Below are 9,580 nucleotides of genomic sequence, written 5' to 3'. Positions count from 1 at the left end.
ACATTTTAGTGTCAAAAAATTTCATTTTTAAATAAATAATAAAAAAAAATCAAGTGAGGTAACGGCGCAAATTCACCGCTATTTATAAGCTATGATTTTACAAAATTAACGATTATAACTACTTTGATGTTATCACACAATAGTGTTGTAATTAGCTACAACCACTGCGTATATGTGAATAAATATTATAACACTGTGAAATCTTAAATAAGCAATCAACTACCTAAGTTTGTAATCCCTATTGTGTTATGTATGTATTCTAGCTCCGAAAAATCATATTTTTAAAGTGTAAGAACTGATAAACGAATTTTTAAATTAAAATTTCAACGTTATAATGCAAAATTAATAAATTATAATTAATTAAAAAAATTTAAACTATATATATTTAATTGAAAACCCTGCACCGTGAGGTTATGGAAAAGTTAAGACAAGTATAGATGATATTTGAGTGTTTAAAATCACTATAAAGAAAAATGTATTGTAAATATGTCCAATTTTTATTTGGTTATATGTTTATAACTATACAAAGTGTTCAGTAAGTATGAAAATAGGTCAATTATTATAAACAATTACAACAAAAGAAACCCGTTTCTTTACTTACTGAGCATTTTATATAACTACGATTTAATATTTCTCTCAAATATTAAAATTATTTTAAAATTTTATATGTATATAATTATTTGTTTTATCACACCATATGCATTGTAAATTTTAGTAATTGTTTGATTCGTATCAAAGCGTTTTAGCTTCGATGCGAAGCTGAGAAGGTATTAATTTTACTATGATGTGTTTTTTTTTTTTATGTCTGTTGCCACTTTTTCTCAGCTCTCACTGGACCGATTTCTTTCAAAAATACGTCAAAAAATCACAAATCGTATCTAGTTGAAGACATTACCCTTAAAAATTGAAAAAAATTCCCTCGTTTTCCGCAAATGGGGGAAATATCCAAAAAAATTACAAATTTAAAAATCGCTAATTTTTGTCATTTTTCTCACTTTTTTTTCTTAAAACTTACATAACTTTTTCAAAAATCAACAAATCAACATACATTTTTTTATACTGAAACCTTAGGTAATTTTCTTTCGTTTGAAATCATTTTTTTTGAAAATCTAACACTTATTCTGCTCACAAGGGGGATTTAAAATAGTAACTTTTTTACAAAAACTAACTTTTTCAACTTAATTTTTGAAAATGTTCCGGAAATACTGCGTCCTTTAAACATATATCAAATTAAAGCTTATTTTATGTACTACAAAATGAAAAAAAAAAATTTGTCCCGACACTTTTTTTTCTACATTTAAACGGCTGCCGTAGTTAAAAAAACACTATTTTTGTGTTAAAATTTTCGATTTTCGATTTTAAATTTTCAACTTAAAAATGCTATAACTTTTTGAAAAATGTATATATCAGCACAAATTTTTTTTTTCTAAATACATTATAAGTACATCTTTCATTTGACATACTTTTTATTAAAATTGGACAATTTCCCCTTATATAGGGGGCGTTCAAAACTTAAAATATTGTAAAAAACATAGATCTTTTTCAACTGAACTTTTGAAAATGTTCCGGAAATACTGCGTCCTTTAAACATATATCAAATCAAAGGTTATGTTATATACTATCAAATGAAAAAAAAAAATTTGTCCCGACATCTTATCTTCTATGTGCAAATGGCTGTCGAAAATTTAAAAAAAAATGTAATGTTTGCGATAAAAATTACCTTTTATCGGGATGTTTTTTGTACTTAAAACTGCCATAACTTTTTCAAAAATGAACAAATAAAAATAATATTTTTTTGTATTGAAACCTTAGATATTTCCCTTTCATTTGATATAATTTTTTTTGAAAATCTAACACTTATTCTGCTCACAAGGGGGATTTAAAATAGTAACTTTTTTACAAAAACTAACTTTTTCAACTTAATTTTTGAAAATGTTCCGGAAATACTGCGTCTTTTAAACATATATCAAATTAAAGCTTATGTCATGTACTATAATATTAAAAAAAAAAATTTATCTCCACGACCTATCTTCTATGCGCAAATGGCTACCGTGTTCAAAAATATGCTATTTTTCTATTAAAATTCTAGGTTTTGTATTTTATTTTAAAATATCTTATTAGGAGAATATATTGACTTACATGAATATTATATAATTTAATAGACATAGAATAAAGGTCATAAGACATAAGAAATTAAACTTATTAAATTTTTTTTACTTTTTTATTTTCATACTAAATTTAATAATTATAATTAGTATTTATTCATATATTATATTTTAAAATCAAAGAACTACTAATTAGGATATAATCAAAGAAATAAGAGTTGATGTTGTTTTTAGAATAATCCACCAATTTCTCTAAATGAAACACTATCTACAGATTTGCATCGAAGCGTTTGTTATGATAGTGAGTTTAATCACTGTCAAATATCATCTAAACTTGTCCCATCTATGCCTTGTCTAACCTGTGCCTCGACCCCACTGTGCTACCGTTTTTTATAATAGAGATTAAATCACTGTCGAGTATCATATATACTTCAACGTCCCGAATTTGTCACGACCCTATGCGATAAATTGCATAATTTNCAACGTCCCGAATTTGTCACGACCCTATGCGATAAATTGCATAATTTGAGTTTTATTAAATATTCGTCGCTAATAGTTTCAATTAGATTAAAATTATTTTTAATCCCAACTATGAAATAAATTTTAATTCATTAAAAGTTTAATGAAAATTCATGTAGATATGAAAGAGTTATGGCCAAATCACAGAATACAAACAAAGGACAATGATAATAATTTACATAAACAAAATAAGGAACTGATTGAATCAGTCGAACATTTTGATGTAGGTAAATTAGTGTGTTTAAATATCTAAATTCTTTTTTTAAATTTTTAAAAACTTATTTATTATTTCATATATTTAAATGATATATTTTTAGGATATTTCCTATATATTTATAAAATAAATATATTTTGATGTGATACCACTATAGTATAAAAAATAACATAATGTACAACAAAATCGTTACCAATTATCGTTTACATTAAAGTCCAAGTCAAAATGGAAGACTTAGACTATTTTTTACAGAAATTTCGCGGTTTTAGTTGAATAACTATTTGTTTAGCACATTTTTTTCTTTTTCATCTTAAAGTATCTTAAGAGATTTATTTTGGTATAGGATTAAAGAATGAATTTCGGCGACAAATGGGTTAAACTACACTGAATTTAGATTCTTTTACGTATAGATTATACAAATCAGGCCGGTGAGAGTTAAATATTTATACAGAGAGATAAAAAAAACACACATATCAAAAAAGTAATATTAAATGGAACTACTATAATTAATATCTGACAATGAATAACATTACTATCATAAAAAATGCTTCAATGCAAATCTGTTAATTTTCACTGTAACATATATTTTTAATTTTTCCAACAAAATTTTTTACATGCATTTTTAAAATCCTTCCTATAGTTTTTCATAAAATTATAAAATCATTCTATTTTATTATTCTATTCATTTGTATTAATATTAATAAATAACGTATTGTATTATTAACTGTGTCAATCAAATTATATATTCTACATTTTATTGAAAAGTGAGTGTTTTCGTTTTCTTATTAAATTTAATTCCTTTTACCACGTGGGCCCGTACAACAATATAAAAGTATCAGACTTTCCGGAACACTTTCAAAAGTTAAGTTGAAAAAGTTGTCATTTTAAATTCTCTCCTGTGGGCAATTAAAAGGTCAGATTTATAAAAAATATATACCAAATGATAGGTAAAGACATAAAGCATCTATAAAAAAAAAATTATATTTTTTTTTTTTATTTTTTTTATTCAAATAACTTTTTATAAAATTTACATCTATACAAAATATATGCACAACCGTAAATGGGTTATTAGTAGTGAAAAAAAATTACAATATGACTTGAATAGCATGCAGTAGGGGGGAACCCAATGGAGCTATCTACTTTGAATTTTGTTTTTTGATTTCATTTTTTTTTCTTTTTTTCCTATACTTTATTATTTTGGGGGAGTAAAGTGTTGTAAAGTTTGACTGGTGGACAGATGTCTGGTCGAAGAGAAAAGGTGATGTGGTTTGATTTGGTTGTATTTACTTTAATTTTCCATTCGGTAAACCATTTTTCTAAAAGATTGAGGTGGTGTTGGAGTTTGAAATTTGTTATTAAGGGATCAGCGTCTGATGCTAATATGCTTGTATCGTCAGCAAAAGTATTTAAGATTGTGAAGGTAGATGTAGGTATATCAGCTGTGTATATTAAGTATAAAAGGGGGGATAGGTCACTGCCTTGGGGAACTCCGGCTTTTATAGTGAAATGGTTAGAAAGTGTGTTGTTTATATTTACTTGGAAAGAACGTTGGTCTAGNGGATTTAAATTTTTTCCAGGATATTGGGCCAATTATGAGGCTTTGTTTGTTGTTGAGAAGGGGGGTTGAGTTTAAAGAAAGTAATACAGCTGTGTGGTCAGAACAAAGTTCGTTTATATTTGAAATAGAATAGTGAATGGTTGGAGAAAATTTAGTTATAAAAAAATCAAGTATGTCAGGGTTTCTGTTTTGGTGGGTTGGCCAGTAAGTTGGGTACGCTGGTGATACAATGNTTGCACGGAATCCGAATTGAGAGTGGGGGATGATGTTTTTTGTTTCTGAAATATTTTGAAGACGTTTTAATAGTAGTTTTTCAAATAGTTTTCCCAAGGTAGGGAGGAGGCTGATTGGACGATAAGAAGAAGTTAAATTTTTAGGTTTACCTGGTTTCGGCACTACTATGATTGTTGATAGTTTCCAAAGTGGGGGGAAATGAGAAAGTCTGAGCATGGCATTGAAGATATGGACTATGTTTAGGATAGATTTGCTGGTTAGTTGTTTTAAGATGTTATTTGTTATAAGGTCGTAACCTGGAGCTTTACCGTTCTTTAGTTTGCCAATTGCATATTTGACTTCATTTGGAGAAAAGTGTTTGGGGGGCAGTGTCATTGGTAGGGGGCTATCTAGTGATTTGTTGATTTTGTTTATATGGTTGGTAGAGGGGTTTATGTTGTTGGGTTTAAATACTTCATGTAGGTATTCAGCAAATGAATTAGATTTGTCTATGTCAGATACTGCTAATTGGTTGATGTTTAGTTTTATTGGCGGTATTAGTTCTTTATGTTTTAATATACTTTTTGTTTTACGCCAGAGAGAGCAGTTAGATGTTTGGAGTTTGATGATATTATTTTCGTAGCGTTCTGTGTTGATTTTGTAGAATTCTTTTTTTAGTTTGTTTGAAATAATGTTGAGTGCATTTTTGTCGGCAGGGTGACGAGTTGATTGCCATCTCGCTCTGACTCTCCTTTTTTTTGCTAGCATTTCTTTTAGAACTATTGGGATGTTGCTGGATTTGTTAGGATATTTAGAGGGGGATGAAGAAACAGTTACTGAGTCTTGAATATTGGAAGTTAATTGGATTACAGCATTGTCAATGTTATGTTTGGTTTTTAGAAGAATATTAAGGCTAATTTTGCTGTCTAGGACGAATTTAAATTTTTTCCAGGATATTGGACCATTTATGAGGCTTGGTTTGTTGTTGAGAAGGGGGGTTGAGTTTAAAGAAAGTAATACAGCTGTGTGGTCAGAACAAAGTTCGTTTATATTTGAAATAGAATAGTGAATGGTTGGAGAAAATTTAGTTATAAAAAAATCAAGTATGTCAGGGTTTCTGTTTTGGTGGGTTGGCCAGTAAGTTGGGTACGCTGGTGATACAATGCGAAGGTTGGAGTTGATTATGGTTTTATAAAGTACACGACCACGGGAGTCAGTAGTGTTATTTCCCCAACATGGGTGTTTAGAGTTAAAATCGCCTCCTATGATGCAGTTATTGTCAATAGATGATAAAAATTTGTTTAGGATGTTTTCGTTAAACGGATTTGCAGGAGGAAAATATGCAGCTACAATGGTAGTGTTTATATTGTTAATTTTTAGTTGGATGTTTGAGCTCTGAATAGATTGGTTAGAAGTAGGAGGACTAATATTGAATTTGATTTTATTACGGATAAAAATTGCTGAACCACCATGAGCAGTTCCATCAGGATGGTCAGTGCGAATGGTGGAGTAGTTCGGGAAAAATATAGTTTTGTTTGGAGTAAGGTGGGTTTCGGTGATAAGTGCAATGTCGATGTTTCTGGAGTTTAGACATAGGGATAAATCGTGGTAATGGTTTTGAACTCCATTAGCATTCCAAAGAAGGATTGAGAGAGGTGATTTGTTTGGTTGGATAGAATTCATTTATTTAGTAGGGAGTCGATGACTTTGGTGAGTAGGGAGATAAGAGGGTTTATTAAGTTTTTGAACTCATTTAAGAAATGGGAAAGATGGGTTGAGATAGAATCATTATTGTTATTTGAAAGAGGTTCATTGTTAATATGATTTGAATTGGGGTTTGAGTAAGTGTTATGTTTAAACTTATTGTGGGGCTGTGAGGTAGCCCATTGGGTTTTTAAAGGGGGAAAATTTTTCTCTTGATTGAAGCTGGTATTGATTTCAGGAGACGGATCGTTGGGGTGGATTTCCGTTGACTTGTATATTTTCGGTGATTTACGTAAATTTTTCAATAGTTTGTATTTGGGGCATCCTTTATATGAGGCCGGGTGTGGTCCTCCACAGAGAGCACAAGTTGGTGGTGAAGAGTTATCTTTGGAACATTCGTTAGAGTTGTGGGTGTCTCCGCATTTAACACAGCGAGGTGTATGATGACAATAAGTTCTGGTATGGCCGTAATTTTGGCATCTTAGACATTGGACTAGAGTTTTTTTTAGGTGGGGTGCTTCAACTTTTATTTTGGTGTAGCAAATTGAGTCGATTTTGTAAATACTTTGAATTGTTGGAGATGGTTCTAAATCAATAAAAAATATGGGGAGTGGATTTTTAGTTTTATACTGCAGGCAGTTTGTAATTGACCGAACAGAGAAACCAAGAGCTTGGAGCTCATCTTTGATGAATTTAATTGGTGTAGTATGGTGAAGATGTCGAGTAACTACTCTGAAATCTTTGTCGTCACTAAGTTGAAAAGTGTGGTAGTTTATATTATTTATTTCTAATAGTTTTATAACTTGTCTATACGCATTGATAGTGTATGTCAATAATTTGATACTGTTAGATGTGCTTTTTGTTGTAAATCCTTCAGGTTCAGTGAGAGGTTTTATTTTTTTACAAAAATCAATGAAGCCAATTGTGCTTTTTATGTAAATGGGTGGAATTTTGTTTACTTCTTTTGGGTTATCTTGTGTTTTCATTTCGATATCATTATCATTTTCCTCTGGGTGGTCATTTATGGTAAGAGCTGAGTAACGGTTTGGACTTGAGAAGGAATTTGTTTTTTGTATTTTTGATTTTGGGGAATGACATGGTGAGCTAATAGGAACAGTTTTCCATACAGAGTCGTCGTTAGATGAGTTTTTAATAATCTTGATCGGTGTTATCGTTTTGTTGGAGTTATTAATGTTAGGAGAATTAATCGATTGTGAACGGGAAGATAATGATGATCCGCTGGCCGAACTCATGGTTCAGTGTGTCGGACGGGTTTTTGTTGTTAGTTTGATGTAGTTTATAACGGTGGGTAGGTATTGTAGATAAAAATAATCACATTACCTGAATTTTTTCAATCGGCACAGTTGGCGATAAGCTTAATGATATAGATAAGGCTGGTCGCTGTTGCACTGTACGACTACTCACTACGAGTACACACGTAAAAGTGAAAAAAATTATATTAATTTGTTTATTTTTAAGAAAGTTGTGGCAGTTTTAAGTAAAAAAAATTTAGAAAATTAGTGATTTTAAAATTTGTAATTTACAATTTGTGATATTTTGACGTATCGTTGAAAGAAATCGGTTCGGTGAGAGCTGAGAAAAAATGGTAACAGAAACAAAAAAAAAAAAACACATCATAGTAAAATTAATACCTTCTTAGCTTCGCATCGAAGGTAAAAGTAACACAAAACAAATTAAGTCGTACAAAATACAGAGTTACTTACACCACTCGTCCTGAACCGTAACTTGATGTTTCTTCGTCAAAACGTCAATTCCTCTATAATTTTCATGTTTCCCTTTATATATTCTTTTCCCCATCATTATTAATTTGCTTACCCTGCACTTTCCCTTTATATGAACATTATTATATTACTTAAGGAATTTAGAAATTGCTTACTACTGTGGTAAAACTTAATTATATACTAATATTGACGTTATTTAATACTTCCTCAGCAATTTACTACAATACTAACGAAGAAGTACTAATATTTATTCAAGATGACACTTAAACTAATTTTTTTTTTTTTTTTTTCATAACATAGTAAATTTACATACAGAATTAAAATGATTATCTATCTCTTATAAGCGATACTTGAGTTAGAGATAGAGAGTATTTAAATTAAATTAAATTTTGACAGTGAAAAACATTTATAAAATATACATAAATAGAATGAAAAACAAATAAACATAGTTATTGATATACGAAAAAGAGAGAAAAGAAAATATAAATTTAAATTATACAAGGAAAAGGCTCATAAATTATTCTAATTCTAAAAATAGATATTTATAAATAATATTTTTGACATTGGCATGGTTACAATGTATTTTTTGTTTGAACTCAAATGGCATAGCATTAAAATATGTAGGTCCTAAATAGTCAACGAAAGATTGACCACAGGATTTAAAAGGATACTTAACATTGATATCATACATTCGGTTGGTTCTTTTATTGTTGAAAAAAGAATTGCTTTTATCTTTGATATTACATTTAAAAACAAACATGAGAGCTAATTTTTTGTATAAATATTTTATTGGCAGAACAACCAAAACTCTGTAATTGTTCTTTGTTGATCCTTCAAGGGTAACTTTATTTAGACAGATTTGAACTATATTATTTTGGTTCATTTGAAATGTGTTTAAATTATTTTTACCTAGACCCCCCATACTAGTAGCCCATATTGATATATCGACTGGTATAGTGTAAAATATATTATACGCATTGTATGTTTGGGTACTATATTTTTAAGTTTAATAAATTTGTAAGATATTGAACGTAACTTACCAACTAGATTATGAATGTGTGAATTCCACTTAAGATTGTTATCAAAAATAATACCTAGATATCGAATCTTTGACACCATTTTTATACTTATACGTTTATCTAGATTGCAAATTTTTTTATCAGAGCAGCTATGTATTGTTATTATTTTAAAATTGGTTTTAGTTTTATAAATAGAGAAAGTCATAAACATTGTTTTATCATTATTTAATATTAGTTTACTGGAAATCAAAGATTTATATACATTATTCAGCCCAACAGTAGCTTTAGAGTGTGCCCCTTCCCATGTTTTACCCGAGAAAAACAAACAAGTATTGTCTGCATATGCTACTATCATACCATTCAAATTGCATTCACAAATTGAATTAACGTATAAGTTAAATAAAATTGGTCCCAAAACGCTTCCCTGAGGCACACCATATTCGATACTACATTCATTTCCCGTGATATCATTTATTTTTACCATTTTTGTGCTATTAAATAAATAA

Source organism: Daktulosphaira vitifoliae, unplaced genomic scaffold (assembly GCF_025091365.1).
Source record: "Daktulosphaira vitifoliae isolate Bord-2020 unplaced genomic scaffold, ASM2509136v1 Scaffold_2, whole genome shotgun sequence".
Lineage (NCBI taxonomy): Eukaryota > Metazoa > Arthropoda > Insecta > Hemiptera > Phylloxeridae > Daktulosphaira > Daktulosphaira vitifoliae.
This window is presented reverse-complemented; position numbering follows the sequence as displayed.